At 47.1% G+C, this 16,865-nt stretch overlaps 1 protein-coding gene across 1 annotated transcript in view; it reads right to left on the bottom strand.

Moving 5' to 3' along the window:
- The window catches only part of LOC116950414 (chloride channel protein 2-like), a 97,676-nt gene extending 95,291 nt beyond the window's left edge, over positions 1-2,385 (bottom strand). Inside the window, exon 1 of the mRNA XM_076072981.1 lies at positions 2,365-2,385. The gene's annotated coding sequence lies outside the window, so the exon portion shown is untranslated. The remainder of the gene's footprint in view (positions 1-2,364) is intronic.
- Positions 2,386-16,865: the final 14,480 nt, after the last annotated feature.

Here is a 16,865-nt window from a genome sequence, read left to right as displayed (position 1 = left end):
AAAACAATAAAGATTCTCACGACGTTTCGACCATAACACAAACGGTCGTCATCAGGTGTTAAAAAAAAATAAGTTAATCAGTTTATATGACTATGCTTTGATTCGAATAAGTAAAGTCAAGTTTGTGTGACCAAATAAGAACTCGAGAGACCAGGATAGGAGTCTCATTTGCACAAGTGACCTGAGTGGTCACCAAAATAACAAAAGCCAAGCAAATAAAATAAAACAATGCAACAAATAGTAATCAGAGAAATAACTGCATGGAATTAGAAATTGAAAATCGAAATGAAGCTAAATAATTGTTTCTAGTAATTCAGGTCTGGTGAATCCCATTCATTCCCCCAGCGCCAGCACTTGGTGGCCGTGCCCCCCTCTCGCTGCCAATTCCTTCTCTCCACGCACCCCAATCCCGTGCAGTCCACTCACTCTCTGTTTTTTCCTGAAACGAACAATCCGTGGTGCAGTGTTTTTGTAACAGTGTATTAATAAGGCAGAGTTTTTTTGTTTTCCCCTCTGCTGCCAGGAGGATGTTATTGCTGGAGTCCTCCACCAAACCGAATGTAAGTAAGAGTGCTTTCGCGCAGATCACCACGAGAAAACCCGAGCTCCAGGACGTGCCACTAAACATAAGGTAAACAAGCGATCAGAGACGCGTGCCTCCCACACAACACCCCCGCCACTCTAGCCAAGACAGGCACGGCGCACAAACACAGCGATGCTCCTTTGTCCACACGTTTCCCATTTCTCGAGATGCGCACTGGGCCACACGCCCATCGGAGAGAAGGGTCACGTGGGTCACATGCGCGTCCGCGTGCCCATAGAAATAGCTGCCCTGATCGCCCAGCCATGCAAACACGGGACGTGCCCCCCGCTCCCCGACCGGAGCTGCGGGGCCCGTGAAATCCCTCGTAAAGGGAGGGCGTCAGTCCGCTTGTCAAGCGAGGCACTCCCATTTACGTGCCGCGAGTGGCGACCCCTGTCCCAAGGACTTCTCTGGTTTCGATCGCCGCCACCGCCGCCTCGGATTCTCATCACTGCTAATCACGGCAGTGAGCGCTGCTCCTCGGGAATTGATTAGAAAGCGTTCGCTCGCCATCCCACCCACTCGCTCGGGTGGTGTTGAGTGGCGAGGAGACGGGAGAGGGCATCCTGCCAGCAGCTCGGCCCTGCACGTTTCACGGGAGTCGCGCGTATCGGGCAGCACTTGCATCTGTCCTCTCATCTTCTCCCGGTGCGAGGTTTAATCTCGCCGCATCGCGGCGCAGACAAAGAGAATCATCGCATAATAAAACCTTCCTCCGGTGAATGATGAACACCAGCCTTAAGCCAACGCATGTTGCGGCACAAACAGCTAACCAATCAATGTTTCATGTGTTTAGTATAAAAGCATTTAGATTTACTTCCCGTCTAAATGCGACTGCATTTAATTTGATTATGATTCTTACTGTAACAATATGCGAATTGCATCGTGCAAGATAATTGATAATTTGGGATAAATTATATAAAAGCAAATGTTACCGTAAATAAGAATGATCTATTCATCCTGCATAGCTTTACTGAATTTCAAGATTGTCAGGAGTGTCCTGCCAAGTTTTAATTGAGTAATTTAGAGGTACATTTTCAGCATTGGAATGCTTGGCTAATACCGGTTACATTGTGTGTGTTTTTAGCTATGGGTAGAACCCGGAGGAAACCCACGCAGAACAGGGAGAGAAGCTACAAACTCCACAGAGTAAGGCGCACAAGCCAGGAGTTGAACCCTTCTTGCTGTTAGGCGCGAGTGTTACCACTTGCGCCGCCACCCTGTTGCCCTTTAGGCTACCAGAGTGACAGCAAAAACGTACCAGTGGGAATTTTCATTCAAGAAAAAACAAACTAAACATTAATGACGACTGTGCGCAGCGCCGACAGTACGACCTCGGCATAACACGCACCTCCGAGGCCACCCGGATACAGCAACATAAGTACAGTACATAGATCGTTCCTCTCGCGAACGATGGAGCACCGGCCCTTTGTGGACACACGAGAGAAACAGCAGCCATGCGCGGTGTTGGCACGGACAGCTGAACAATTGTGCGCAAATGCGTACACACTGCACAAAATATAGCACAGGCAGCGCCCCCGTCGCACATCGCCACAACAGTCGTCCACAGCACTGCTGCACTGCGCCACACACACTGCATTGTCCAGAACGCATACCTCTGTTTAGAGCAGGGCTCTACAGCACAGGTTTTTAAGAAATATTTTAGCAAGTCAAAGTTATTATTTTTGTTGTTGTAACAAAACACGTAATTGGTGAACGTCCAAGTGTTTATTTAAAAGTCTGTGGCCATTACAAATAGCCTACTGTGTTTAAGAGTTTACCTCATTTTGTGAGAACCTGGCACCAAGACGGAGCTCCCGGGATGGAACCCCGAGTACAGTCGGCGCATTGTTTCACCGCACGTGGCTTCAGTGTTTTGATTTTACAAATGGGTGGCAGGGTGGCGCAATGGTAACACTTGTGCCTCAGCAAGAAGTTTCTGGGTTCGATTCCCGACTCGGGTGCCTTTCTGTGTTGAGTTTGCATGTTCTCCCCGATCTGCATGGGTGTCACTCTGGGTTCTCCAGTTTCCTCCCATAGCTAAAACATAGCGTCTCTAGTATTGGCAAAACATCCCAATGCTTACAATTTTCCTTAAAATTGCGTAATTGAGATTGCACATAGCAACATCATCCCCTACTGTGAAAACTTAAGAGGACCTTCATGACAAAACAGTCTTGAGACACGGTGAGGCTCTCCTGAGTAAACAAGCTAAGTAATAAAATTATAATTAACCTAAATATGACAGCTGCAGTCAGCCCTCCGCCACAGACCGACACACTCTCACATCTGGGCAAAGTGAACAGCATTCCCACATATCATGGGACATTTTTTGCCAGTATCAAAGTATCGAAAATAAGAATAGTTTTACCCTTTCTGGCAATAATAGATACTCTTTGGTTCTTTCGGTAAAGTCACGTAGGTAGAAAAATAGATCACGACGTTTCAATCGCAACACAAGCAACTGTCATCAGGTGAGACCAACACAGCAGGAGAACTGCTGACGTAGGAGAAAGAGCTGCTGCAACAAGAGGTTATATAAGGTAGGAGGCAAGCTGCTGATGCAGGCTGCTTCTAAAGTGTAGAAATGGGCGTAGCCCAAGTGGCATGAGACAAGGGGGAGATCGGCGGCAGGAGGATAGAGAAGGGGTGAGGCATAAATAAGAAAGGGGGGGGGGGCTGCGCAGGAAATGGCGGCGGAAACTTCGTCCCCGCGCGGCTCCGCTGCTCCCTCCTCTGCCGCTGGCTCCGCGGGGTGGAGCTCCGCAAGGATGGACGCCGCAACTTGGAGCAGCTCTGCGAGGTGGGCGTGTGCTGTTTGGAGATCCCTCCCCGCCAGCAGCGAGCTGTCGCGTGCCCGGCCGGCGCTCTGCTCCGCCGGCAACACTTCGCCTCCATCCTCCGGGGTCGCCATCCTCGGGGCTGTTTGGGGGATAAGATCTTCATCTTCGTCGTCCAACGTCCTGGGACGTAGTCTGCGTCGCGTAGACATAGCCTAAACGGCTAGCTAAGTAAAATAGCATTTGGCCACTTCCTACACCAGTTGTAGTGAGTTCAGCTGAGTCGCACACGTACTCCTTGGAGGCAACACATTTATTGATACCAACACAAAGGGGTAACAGCCCCTTTATCAGATAACAACCTCTGGTGGTGGACCACCAGGCTACACTACACTAATTACACTGGGAGTAGCTACAACGGACAGGACCCCGACTTGGGTCCAGGTCCACGTGTTGGTGACTCTTCTCGGACGTAGAACGTAGATCTTCAGGATAACACAGTAATGCTGAACCCCGGTCCCTCTGGGGACCCGGTTTATATGATCCCTGGTCGTGGCTGGCCCCGCCCTTGGCCACGACCACCTTCTCAAATCCTTTAGCAGGATCTCGCCCCAACACGTGACCACCCCTAGCCCCCACTTCGGGCCCCTGTGTAGATCTTACCCGTCACGTGCCTTCTGGGGTCAACCAGAATGCTATGGCCTACATTCATGGCCGGCACCCTCACACCCCCTCCTATAGGGGACAGCACTGCACGCCAAGCGTGGTGCCACTCAGCACTCTCTATCAGCGCTCACCATACACGCTCATGTACGTGATGTCCGTGATGTGAGTACATCGCACGCCGTGCCTCTCTAGAGCCGTGTGGCACCACAGTGACGTCTGCGATGTCACTACACAGATAAGAGTCCAGCCAGCACAATTGGTTGATTATATCAGATAATCAGCTACGAATTACAATCGACTGTGTTTGTGATCGACTACTCAGGCCCCTTTTAAAACGATGGTCACCCAGACATACTGCCGCATGAAACCCACTCCAAGCCATGCAGAGCGGGACACGGCTAATGATGCCGATTGCGTTGCCGAGCCCTGCCAATCACCTCCCGTTCAGCTGCACACGTGGGAAGAACAGATGTCAGAGTTTTTTTCCATAACTATTTTCGTGTTATCCGATTAGTCGAGTAATCAAATCGATAATCGGTAGAGGAATCGATGACTGAAATAATCAGATCATCAGGCTCTACGTAATAGGACAATCCATCCTCGGATATCAGGGTAATCTACAGAGCATTTGGGGACACGAATTACAGAAGTAGCGTATAATAGGAGTTTCACGGTGACTAGGTCTGCAAGGGTCTTAAGCCGAGACCGCACCTGAGCAATTGGTTCTGCAACCACATCGCTAATGAAATCAACACACAGCTTATTGCCCAACACCGCTTTGTCCACATCTGTGCAAACATTTCAGCAAACCACCCAGCCTCCAACCCCTGGTAACAAAACGCATTCACTTGTCTCTCTAAATACCACTCGTACTATATGAGTTATATTATTGGAACAAAAACACTTTTTTACACATGGTTGCGTGTATTTTTTCTCCTGGCCCTCCGGTTTTTCTCTCCACATTTAGAAACATGCGTTTAGAGCATTTAGATCATTTCGTGGCTAGAAATGTCCACGTGCGAAGCCACTTCGTTGAGCTATAATGTATGGCCAGGTTGCTTCTGTAAATGAAGCTTAAAGCTCAGTGGGCCTTATCAAATAAGATAAAAAAAACATTGTTTAGTTTTATTTGAAAAAAAACATTTAAGTGATTTGTTTTAAATTTTGATTTAAAGCTTTCGTGACTGCAGGGATTCATATTCTTGGTTCTTTCGGTAAAGTCACGTAGAAGGGAAACAATAAAATAATAAAAATATAAAACAATACAAATCTCACGACGTTTCGACTGCAACACAAGCAATCATCATCAGGTGTCAAAATCACAGCAAGAAAATTTGAAAAAAGTGGCGTTTTTTTTACGGTGGCTTTCAGACCGCATCCATTATTTTCGTCTCCCCCCTCCTCTTTTCCGAACATAGATGGACTCGTCCATCTGAATAACTGCCAAATCGCTCTCCGTGGTACTAACGTTAAAAAAACGCCACTTTTTTCAAATTTTCTTGCTGTGGTTTCCACACCTGATGATTGCTTGTGTTGCAGTCGAAACGTCGTGAGAATTTTATTGTTTTATATTTGTATTATTTTATTGTTTCCCATCTACGTGACTTTACCGAAAGAACCAAGAATATGATTTGTTTTACATTCGTATACTTTGTGCTCCTATCATGTTTTGTATTGTTTGTTGTTGTAACGTTCTGACCCGCCCCTACTGGACATCTCTGAAAAAGGACTTTATAGCTATTCTATGGTTCTTTCGGTATAGTCACATAGATAGAAGAAAAAATAATAACAATAAAATGATAAAAATGGAAATAAGTGAATAAAAAAATAATTAAAATACCACGACGTTTCGATTGCAACACAAGCGGTCGTCATCAGGAACAGGGAGGTTAGCCTCTGAGGGCAAGCTGTTTATAAAGGTTTACAGATGAAAGAACCATAGAATATGAATTCCTGCAGTCACGAAACTTTTAAGTCAAGACTTTATAGCTCATCGGATTCCTCCAGTAAAAATAAATACTCTGATTTTGATTGAAGAGGGTAGTTTAGCTAACTTATTTTTAAAATTAAATACCATAAGTAAAATACTAATTAATGTCCGAAACAAAAGGTAAAAACATTGCCATTATTTCCAGATCAACCTGCATCTGCATCAGCTCGCGGACCACCTGGAGAATCGCCGCGGACCGCCAGTGGTCCGGGGACCAAACTCGGAGAGCCACTGCCCCAAAGAGATGCCACCATATTCTAGATTTGAAGCTTTCGTGACTGCAAGGATCCATACTCTTTGGTTCTATTCGGTAAAGTCACGTAAAAGTATAAAACAACAAAAAATAAAAAAATAAAAATTCGCGTTTCGGCCACAACACAAGTGGCCTTCATCAGGTGAAGGGATCAGACTGTCTCGAGGACAGCGCTGGAGTGAACACAGCCAAGCTCAGACCGCGACCTTTAAGCTTGTGTGAGAGGAATTAAGGTGCCTTGACAAAGGAATTAGCATAACATTAGCATTTAATTGGCGGACTTAGCATGATGAACGGTGTAGAGGGGGTGAACATGTGCAGACCGGCGAACATCTTTTCGGTTGAAATGGTTTCAAATTAAGCAACCATTGGAAATATGTTCTCAATCGAACCAAACATTAAACTAATTTTCAATGGTACGGTATATTTTTTCAAGTAGTGGTATCCCAAACTTTCGCAGCTGCTTAAATTCCCTTTTCACACCATCAATATGTAAACTCCCCCTCCCCCCTCGCCGGTCTGCACATGTTCACCCCCTCTACACCGTTCATCATGCTAAGTCCGCCAATTCAATGCTAATTTTTATGCTAATTCCTTTGTAAAGGCACCTTCATTCCTCTCACACAAGCTTAAAGGTTGCGGTCTGAGCTTGGCTGTGTTCACTCCAGCGCTATCCTCGAGACAGTCTGGTCCCTTCACCTGATGAAGGCCACTTGTGTTGTGGCCGAAACGTCGTGAATTATTTATTTTAAAAAAATTTTGTTGTTTTATACTTTTACGTGACTTTACCGAATAGAACCAAAGAGTATAGATGCCATCATAGTTGGTACCGACGAGTGAGGCATCTGGGCTGGGCTCATGGACTAAAGGAAGTGCCTTCAGTATGCAGGCCGAGGCTAACATGTTCTTGTTTGGAATGATGACACAAGCTTATGACTCTTTCTCCGACTGACAACTCCAGTGATCACTGCTTCCTTCGCTCGAGCTGCTTCAAAACGGCAAAGGGGAAACACAGCTGAGTCACGTAACTAACTTACGTCGGTTCTGCCGGGGAAGTCTGGTGGTAGACTCTACTGCTTACACCACCCCCCGGCCCCCCAATGGGTGCAGGTTTCCCCACTAGCAGTGGTCGAATGGGAATACATTTCATAAGCACGTTAAAATATAAGCCTACCAGGTGTTTAATATTTAACAATGAAAACACACATTTGACAATACTACCACCGTATCTAATCGGGCAGTTCGTGAGCAGATTGAGATTAGGTCGAGACGAGTGAGACTTTAGACCGAAGGGCAATCAGCAGCCAAGAGACAACCATTGATGGACGGCCCCTTGGCACACACAATGACAATCTTACACAAGGAGAGGCAACCGAGTGGACCAGTGGTCAGAGCGTTGAGCTGGCACTGCTGAGATCCTGGATTCGAATCCAGGATTCAGTTGCCTGTGATTAAACTGGGTCCTCAAGTATTGACACAAATTCACATTTATTTAGTTCTGCTCTTCAATTGCTAAATCCAAGCTCTTAGAAAATATCGGTTTGATTGCTGCAGTGAACCTCAGTCTCATATGCAGTTGGAAGGTGCTGCCCTCTACTTTGCAGACCAGAGGTCGCTGGAAGAGATCTGAGAGGTAGCTTTGTGATATCTGCTTCATTGGACCATTTCCTAATAAGAAGAGTACTGCATCTTGTGACAATGTGATGTCGGTAGCACAATTGGGATAAAACTGGGGCAAAATACTCCAACATTTTTAAAAAGAAAATCCCACGCAAGGAGGCAATGATAAGAAACCCAGTCAACGTAATCGCCGCAAGTTTCCTGGTTGATAGCAGTATAACAATGGACTGGTGAATCCAACTGTGTGAAGCTTTGAGTATTACCTCCTTGTATGCAGTGATTTGCTCCTCCACAAAACTGAACACTCACTGACAGAATTGGCCAAACATCCAAAAACAAGAGCACCCTCCTGAGAATAGCAATATCATCAGCTGATGCTCCCGCAATATACCTTCTACCACCCCAGGCGCCCCCTTTCAAAGGAGATCTGTTATCTCGTTGGGTTTCGCTTGGCTATAAATAATTATCTGTGTCTTTTGAACATAACTCTAGTGATGCTGGAGGGGAGCACGGTATGACTGTGGGCAGCACTGCTGAGGGTTCGTTATGTAAGCCGTGATCCTGAGTTGACTTACAACAAAGAGAAAGGTCACCAAAGGGCAGAGCGATGAGACAGCTATTAGCTCACAATGCTATAAACCCAGCAACCTGGGTTCAATTCCCGGCCATGGCTACCATCAGCAGCGAGTGATATCTGAACTGGATCACGGTGCCTCTCATCACCAACTCGCACTGACTAGTGTAATCAAGTATGATCAAACTACCCTGATGGCTGATAGCATGGGGAAGCTCTCATCCATCTGGGGATCAACAAAGCACTGTGGAGTCTTAAATCACCTGTAAAGGCAGTTTCCATGCTGCTGTCAACACATGACTGCATTGACACACAGATGCACGGACACACACACCCAAGAAACGCTGCTCCAGAAGTCACCGACGCACGAGCACGCGCCGCTACCCAGCACAGAATGTCTCCATTACACCACAGCAGCAGCAGCAGCACAAGCGGAGGAGGAACCGCTGCCAAGTGAGCGAGGAGCGCGTGGCGATGTCTTCTCGCAGCACCGAGAGGAGGAAGCGGGTGGAGTCTTCTCCAGCAATCAACAAAAGGCTGCATTGCTCGCAGATTTTCCGTTATTTGTCCTCTAACAATCTAAAGAGATTTCCCGGGGGGAATTAAATCCAAGTTTAAACATACAATACCGCTGAAGCAAAAGGTCAAGAGGTTTTCTCAAACGGCGGGCAACTGCCAAAAGTTGTGGTGTGAGTGCGAACGAACGAGAAAACGACCACGAACCCCATCGTGAATTCTCCACATCAAACGCAGACACACTCTGCTCACCGGCAGCCCCTTCACGGGTCTATGAGCAGACAGAAGACAGGGCAGAAAGCAATGCAACATTTTTTATTCAAGAATAGCCTATTCCTTTGTGTTATTTTGTACTTTTCATCTGCTGCTCCCAGTCTGCAACTCCCTACCCACAGCCGTCCATGCCGACTCTCTGCCCCAATTCAAGTTCAGGCTAAAGATCTTCCTCTTCTCCTGTGCCTGTGACTTACTGCCTCGATAAGATGAATATGCCCATTGTTTCTGTACAGCATCTTGAGATGCATTCGCATTTAGACACAATGTAAATCCACATTGCATTGTATTGTAAGCCATTGTTGTAATGTCTCTCTTGAATGTTCAGTCTCATTTATTCCATTAGAATGTCTGGATTATAAAATTAATGAATCCACGCCTGAATCTTGAGTGAAAGAATCAATTTTAATTCGTGTAACTTACAGTACGTACGAATTCACCCGGAATACTCCCAAACCCATACGATCTGTGAAGCTAAGCAACGTTGCGCCAGGATAATGTTCGGATGGGCGACCATCATACAAGTCATGTTGTCACAGGCAGTTTCAGGGCAGGACATCAAAATACATTGTTGAACTGTACTATGCTGCTACATCTATGGTTCCTTAGCTTCGCCAAACCGCAATGACCAGCGTGGTGAAGTATCGTCAAGTAACCAAAATGCCCAGCATGGAGTGGGAAGGCCCTCATCTAGCAGTGGATTGAGGAAGGTTATGCACACATATGCACACGCACGTGCGTGTGCATAACACACACGTGCGTGTGCATAACATCGGCCTGGGCGGCTGTGCACGCGACCACGATAGGCGCCCCCCCGCCCCCCCCCACGTCTGTGGTGACGATAACGTCACCGGGTCCAGGAACGCGTTGCCAAGTGGATTGTGCCTTGTGCCCACAAAAACAAATCTTCCCACAATGCAATATGCAATAAACATTCTATAATTGTGCTTTTAATATAAATTCGTTTATTTAGTAGTCATACTTCTTGCTTATTGACGGGTGTGTCTGTTACCCAATAGCTACTAATAGGTCACTATTCGTATGCCAATTTAAAATATATTAATAAAAATATATTTCATCAGGCACCATGGTATAAAGTACAGTCCCGACCTCTTATTACCCATTATCTCTCTGGTTTATTTATGTGCGATAAAGATGGGTCATTGCTTGAAACGTCCCACGTTATATAGATATTTTCAGAGACATAGTGTTGTTGACTAATGTTTTGAGTTCATCAGAGAGTTGGGATATCCCATTATGCAAGAGATTACTTTACCCACTGTCCATTCCATTGCTTGGCTAATCGTATAACACGAATAAAGTTGCGGAAAAGCCACACCTTCGTTGCCATACAAGCCACTTGACAGGAGGTGATGGACAGGGCTTGGTCAAGTCATTATCAGCCGTGTCACGCATGGCGTGGCTGACAGGGAATTCCCAGACTTCAGAGTGTTTGGACAGCTGCCATTTGTAAAAGGGGAATAAGAAATGGATCACAGTCGATCGTAATTTTTAGCCGAATAATTAACGTACAAAATGTGATTCGTCACATGAGCTACAATCAACACTACATAACGCAATATTATATTCATACAAAACACGATATCCAATTATAAGGAGTAATCAGTACCTCTCTTCTCAAAATTGGATGCTGCGGTAGCTGAAATAACCGCGGATCCAGCTGTAACGAATGTTGTTTTTACAACAAAAATGTCCCTGGCGGTCCATGACAAGGCGTTACTGATGTGTGCCGTGCGACGCTGGGCTGGAGCGACTGTGCGTCGCGCTTAAAAAACCACGCACGCAGGAATCGTCCTGACGACAATGTTCCGGCTCCCCTGTCATGCCGTCGCATCGCTGGCTCACCCGTTCCAACGTTTCAGACGAGGCCAACGAGCGACGCGGCACGGCGTTTCACCAGGATGGTGACGGAGGCCCCACCGACAAGAAAGCCATTGAAAACGCCCGGAAACTTAAGATGCGGCAAAAATTAATCGTCTATTAATATGACCCATGCATCAATCACGCAATGAGACGGTGGCCGTGTCCTGCTTCAACCTATCCTGACACTACTGCCCACAGACAAACACGCCCACCGGGGGAACTGAGCAACCACTCCACTCAGCCGTGACACGATGACGACTCGAGAGTAGCGACTCGAGGACGGTGTGACCAGGGCGACGTGAAAGGAACATTACGCAGCTGGCTCATGCCACTGCTTGCAAAAGAACACTACTCGAGAGAGCCTTCCTCCTGAAGGTATTTTTCGTCTCCTCTTCCACGCTGGCCAGATGTCTTAGAAGAGGTGAGAATATCCACATTTTACCCCACCACACCATGACCTGCCGACCGACTGTGGTGTACACAATTACAATGCTGGATAGACAGTGGCAGGGCGTGGGGGGGGGGAGATTGAACCGACGACCTTTGGGTTGCAAGTCTGGTGTGCTGACCATTACAAGACAGCAGCATTTATCGAATACAAATCGCGGAATGGATGCCAGACTCAGGGACACATATTTGCCGATAATAAGGATTGTGAATTCTGTGGCCTTTGTGGTTGAGATGATTTGTGAATAAAATGGTTCTGCAAAGGACAGAGAGGTCAGCTTTAGTGTTATAAGAGTAGTTGAGGCAGGGGTAACGTCTGTGTTACTACGTGAGTTACAGTGCCAAACATCAACAACAAAACTATATAATGAACTTCTGCCTGCACAATGCAGATGCTTGAAGACAATGCTAGGAATTTCACGGAAGGGCTGGATAAGCAACTTTAAAGTTCAACAAGGCGTTGTCGATGTGGTCAGATGAGGTGGTCATGGGTGGGACATGTGTGCAGGGTTCAGGAGGGCAGGTGACCAAGACGCATAAGAGTGACACCCAGAGGTCGGCTTTAGATCTGCGGAATGTGGCAGATGGCAAAAAGCAATGGCGAGTAGCAGTGACATCGATGGTCTCTTGACTTTGATTGTAAATCGCGATTAAAGCTCAGAATACAACGCAGGACACACGATGAAACACACACATACAGTATACCAGTAGCACCTGCGTTTGGCGAAACAATGTCACTGGCAGCAGCCTCTTACAAATGACATGATGGGTTAACGACCCAGGAAAAATGTCTGCATCCAGTATACCTCTCACTATGGCTCTGGCTACTACTAGTCCCGTGCCTCCTCCAGTCTACCAGCGACCCATAAACTATGCAGTAAAATATTAAGCCCTGATGATGGCGATAAAAATGACTAATATGACACTGGTGAGGGTCTCACCTGCTGCTTAGACGGCCATGTCACAGGTGCAACACGTGGAGCTCACGTTATCTCCGTGCAAGCCCAGCCATCACTCCTGCCACCATTCGTCACACGGCTCAGCAGTCGCGGCGATGGCCCCGGCGGGAGCAGCACACAGGAACGACGTTCCTCGGCGTCCTGGCCACAAAGAGGACGGCGGCACATGGGCATACGCGAGCCCTGCAGGGCGGCACGACACCCCAAACAGCATCTGCTCATCACTCCGCTAGCACCAGCAACCATTTCAGATAAACACCCAGAGCCCACACGCTTAACAATAATACATTTCACACTACACAAGAGATAACAATAGCTGACTGCAACCAGACTGTTAAGGCCTAGGACAGAACTTGTCACTCGTATGAATGATGACCGGTGATTGAGACCAATGCAGTATCAGCGGCCAAGGGAGGGAACATGCCTGAGAGAACATGAAGTGTATTGAAGGAGCAATGGATTTAGCTCGTGTGCAGATGCTTGGTGGATTGTTAGATTACGGGACCTCGAGAGGTGGCAATGGTTTGTGGAGGTCTTCATCCAGCAGAGGTTTGATCATGGCAGATGATGATAAGTAAGTCAAGGCCTTAACAGAATTCAATCGATCGATACGTTTATTTAATGTGAGTAAGCATCCTATATTTACATACGAAAACCTCATTGAGCCTCAGGACCATTTTTTCAGAAGAGTCCATTCTTAAGTGTTTGTCATGAAAAAGTGCTTTATATTTAAAACCAGCTGAGAGCGCATTGAGATGAAAAGTATATTTTTAAGGGAAAGTTGGGTCCATGGTGGTAGCTGAAGGAATTAACTTCTCTGCTCTCTCTGAGTGGACCTGGCCCAGCCCTGAGCGCCTTGGATGCTTGCTCTGCTGGACACATCTGATTTGTCATCCTGAAGCCTGTGAATGTTCTCACTGCAGAGCAGTGGCGAGATTGGGCCTGTTTAAGGCTATGCACGAAGCCTATTACCACATCACCCAACATGCGCCCAATTCCATCGGACGTTGGAAAGCAAGCAGGTTTGAGCCTGGACAGAAGTTGGAGAGGTGACCACCACGGCTTGCCAGGTGCTGTAAAATTGCTGCTGTGCGGTCGTAAAAAGACGGCAGTGTTGAGTGTTCTCCCCTCTTACACGTGTTGGGTTTTCTAGCTGGTTCTCTGGTGTCCTTCCATGCGCCACACATTAATTGAAATGGTTCAAACATACAAAATATCCAAGGCTTTCCTAGGTTACTGGCAACATTTTTGTCATTGTTTTTATTTGTACAAAGCGGCAAGTACGGAGTCTGGTGAAACAAGGCCACCAAGCTCCTTGCCATTTCCCGTGCCACGTCTTCGCAGTACAAATGGTAACTTCTGATGTTCTCTTAGAAAACCAGGAGATCCTGCCAAAGTTCTGCAAGTTCTGATTGTATCTGGGACAATGTTATCAAGATCCTAAAAAAACGACTAAAAATAGTTTGTGTGCACAGGAAGCATGGGCCCTGAGTGTTTTATGAACGTGACCTTTTGAACTGATGAACATCAGCTGTGCATACGGTGCCCTGCACTTGAACACATGTTGGAGGTTTGCACCACGTGTCGTAGTGGTCGGTAACATAGGAATGACTTGTCTGTATGGCAATGACAAGTCCAAAGCAGTATGACATGTAGGTTACTGACACCTACACAGAGTAAGGGTTTATCGTCTCGTACATGGTTTGTTTTTCCCTAGGCCTCCGGTTTCCTCCCATTGGCAAAACATGTTCAAAAACAAATCAGCCAAACATTTCCCACAAGACTTTCCTCGTTTCAGCAGTTATTAATGTGCATAATCAATGAGTACTATTCTGAGATGCAAAATCAATAGATATATTAAATGTATTAATGTTATACAGTTCAAGATTTGCTTTTCACATTCGACAGTCTCAATTCACTTCTAAATGCATCACCTGCAGTGCATTACACTGAGTGTATCAATCGTAAGATAAAAAAATATATATGGACTACACTGGAAATCAGGCTCGGGCATTAAAAAATGTCTCACCACATTCATCACGCACCCTGTGTTCGACCACAACACCACAGGTTACAACAACACACTCACCCACTCACAACACCGTATATCACAACAACACACTCACCCACTCACAATATTATAGACAAAACAAAGATCCCCTGTATAGGCTTAACAGAGTGTAGGAGCAAGTGCTGTTAGCCAGCACCTATGAAAGCGGGAACGGCACAAGAGCGGGTGGGTGGTCAGCACCACGCCCCGATGTTTACACATCGCACCAGGTACTCATTTGAGGACCCGTTCAGATAATCGTCACTGGTGTTGGCCGTGAGCGGGAATCAAAACTGGGTGGCCGGTTTCGTAGCACAGCGCGCTACCCGCTACACTACCGCTCCTTCTCACCAGTGGCTTCAGAATTTTCATAACCGCATTCAACATCACTGTACGACGACGTTTCGTTCAACCTGCTCTGACCTAAATGTTGATCAATCATTCGTCTCGTTTTTAATATACAGTAACAAAATAAATACGCAAACACACCTCATCATTTCAGCAGGATTAATTCAAGACAAGCATACTCTGGACCACTTTTACCATCAAATGTTTCATCAGCAAACTCAGGCTTTGCTTGCATCAATGCAAATTAAGTGGTCTGATTCGCTCATGACCAGGTGTACAACAAACCCAGTGTTTATTCCATTAATAAATAACCATGATAGTGTAATGACATGATGACACCTGCTGGTTGGAAAAGGGAAGCACGGGTACGGGCACCGCTAAGACAACATCCAATCTGAAAGGGAGAGGTATCTGGGGCAAAGGTAATGGGCGGGGTTGGCCGAGATGCTCCGGAAACCTGCTCAAAGGTTCCACACGTGGCCAGAGGCGGAGCCTAGCCGCGCCTGGGGAGATATAAGCGGGAGCGGACGAGGGCTTGGGGTTCGTGTGTGGAGTCTTGGGTCCGGGCGGCATCGCTGCTCGCCATCATCTCTCTCCGTCGTCCGGCCACGCGGAAGATCTCCTGCGGGCTTCCATCACCATCCTCGTCATACCGACAGCCAGCGGCGTAACCGAGTGTGGACAGTGGAACCGCGGCGAGTGACCGGCCGTGTGTGTAGCCAGTAGAGACGTTAATATCTAAGTGTTGTGCTCAGAGTGAAAGGATAAGGTTGGCCTGTGTTGTGCCCGTGTAAGAATAAAAGAAGTACCCTCTACAAGCCGTGTCGCGGAAGTCGCTCACCACAATAGTATAGCCACTGGTGTTCTGCTCAACTCACTCATTATCAGGCCATAGTTTGTTGCACAACTGTGACTTTGCGGTTGCTTGTGAAAACGCCAACAAGGTGGCTTGTGTTTAAAAGTAGCAGGCCAAATCGTTGGAAGATCAGAGCTGGCACCATGGAGGCGCTGGGTTCGAATCCAGGATTCAGTTGCCTGAGTGAACCGGTTAAGTGTAGCGAGTTGAATATCTTACTAGTGGTTGTATAATAAAACCATCACATCAAATTTTGTCCTGCACTTAACTTGGGTTGATTGCCATGCGACGCACGTTACACTGCAACAGGGTGGTTGAAAAGGGTTGACTCCTACTATGTGGGTCAGAGGTGACTTGAAGAAATCGCAAAATCGTTCCTGTTACAGTATTACCCATTCCACGTGTGCCATTCTCTCATACGAGGCCGGCAGAACGTTTATAAGACTTCCAAATTAATTGTTCATCTGATGGCATGACACCGAGAGGAGAAACGGATACAATTGTGGAAAAAGACAAAAAATTGCAAAAGGTGATACTTCTCTGTGTAAAATTTGAGTTCTGGAAATGAGACAGGCTCGGGGAGCGGGGGTCTGGACCTGCGCGGCCGTCACACCCCGCGCTCACAAAGCACCCACACACAAAAAAATACAACCGATTTTTTTACTTTCAATCGTTCCCGAAATATAAACAGCTCTATTCCTTATTATGGTTATGATGTGTTTTAAATTTGCAATTCGCTGAGCCGTTTGCAAGTTATGGCACTGTGGCTCGGTGCCCTGGCACAGTGCGTGAGCGCCGGCACTGTGCCTCACACTGCGCCCGCGCACTGCAAGGAAGCGCGCGGGGCTCTGCGCTCAACCATGCGCCCCTCCGAGTTCATCCTAGCCCCTCTGAGCCCTTCCCAGTCTCTCTGTGCCCCTCCAAGCCCCTCCGAGTTCATCCTAGCCCCTCTGAGCCCTTCCGAGTTCTATCCTAGCCCTTCTGAGCCCTTCCGAGTCTCTCTGTGCCCCTCCAAGCCCCTCCGAGTCCATCCTAGCCCCTCTGAGCATCTCTCAGCCTGCGCTGC

Source organism: Petromyzon marinus, chromosome 39 (assembly GCF_048934315.1).
Source record: "Petromyzon marinus isolate PM22_M1 ecotype Great Lakes invasive population chromosome 39, UKy_Petmar_22M1.pri1.0, whole genome shotgun sequence".
NCBI lineage: Eukaryota > Metazoa > Chordata > Hyperoartia > Petromyzontiformes > Petromyzontidae > Petromyzon > Petromyzon marinus.
Note: the sequence above shows the minus strand (reverse complement) of the source record. Positions and strands in the feature narration are given on the sequence as shown.